The following is a 1,238-nucleotide window of genomic DNA, read 5'->3' on the forward strand; positions in this document are numbered from 1 at the left end:
GTTCACACTCTGGATGCAGAGAAGATGAAAGCTGCAGCAGAAGGGAACCTGGGGAACAATGACCTCTTCTCAACAAAGGAGAAGATGAAGGAAAATAAGATATATCAATCAGAAATAAACAGCGGGCCCAGGACCAGAGATGAAAGGCGATTGAAAGAGCAGAGCGGACTTTCTCAGTTTTAACGCTGCAGCTTTTGCAGGCAGGCGGGGGAACTTCTTTGTGACTAATCTGAATTTCCCCTTTACTTTCTATCTTTCTTTTTTTTTTTTTTCCCTCTGGGCTAACAGGGAGTTGTTTTTGTGGCATTCCAGTTCAGATTTGAGTGACTGTGAAATGACAGTCATCAAAGTGTGCTATTTTCTTAATTTCTTATTGCACCCATAACCAGATTGTGGGTCACTTGATAAAGATAAAAATCATCATCCGTTGATAGAGGAGTGTATATATATCCCTTCCCTGAGGTACCTTAAACCATAGAAGACATTCAAGGAAAATGCTGACCTAAGGCTCTTTCTGCACTTTAGTAGGTAGCTAAGCATTGAATTCATTTTATAGTTTCTGAAAATGAAGCATACACAGATCATTCTTAAGTGAAAGAGAAAAGAAGAAAATGGGATGGCAGATCCTGTAGAAATAAAGTAATGTCTCCTACTTATAGACCATTACATTAAAATGAGTTAAACTAGTGTCTATTGAGCACCTACTATACATCAGACCCTGTGCTAGATAGCCTTGCAATCTTTATTTTTCTTATTTGATCCTTTGAGGCAAATTCAATAAACACTTGCATGATTAGCTTTAAGCCTAGCAGAAAAGGAGGACATGAGTATCCTGGCTTTTTATTTTTTTTTAAATATTACATTCAAAAAAATATGAGGTCCCATTCAACCCCACCGCCCCCACCCCCCACTCCCCCCACAGCAACACTCTCCCATCATCATGACACATCCATTGCACCTGGTAAGTACATCTCTGAGCATCGCTGCACCCCATAGTCAATGGTCCATATCATAGCCCACACTCTCCCACGTTCCATCCAGTGGGCCCTGGAGGGATCTACAATGTCCCGTAGTTGTCCATGAAGCACCACCCAGGACATCTCCACGTCCCGAAAACACCTCCCCTTCTCATCTCTTCCTCCCATTCCCCGCACCCAGCAGTCACCATGGCCACCCTTCCCACACCAATGCCACATTTTCTCTGTGATTGGTTGGATTGGTTGTGTCCATTGCACATC

Source organism: Dasypus novemcinctus, chromosome 13 (genome assembly GCF_030445035.2).
Source record: "Dasypus novemcinctus isolate mDasNov1 chromosome 13, mDasNov1.1.hap2, whole genome shotgun sequence".
Lineage (NCBI taxonomy): Eukaryota > Metazoa > Chordata > Mammalia > Cingulata > Dasypodidae > Dasypus > Dasypus novemcinctus.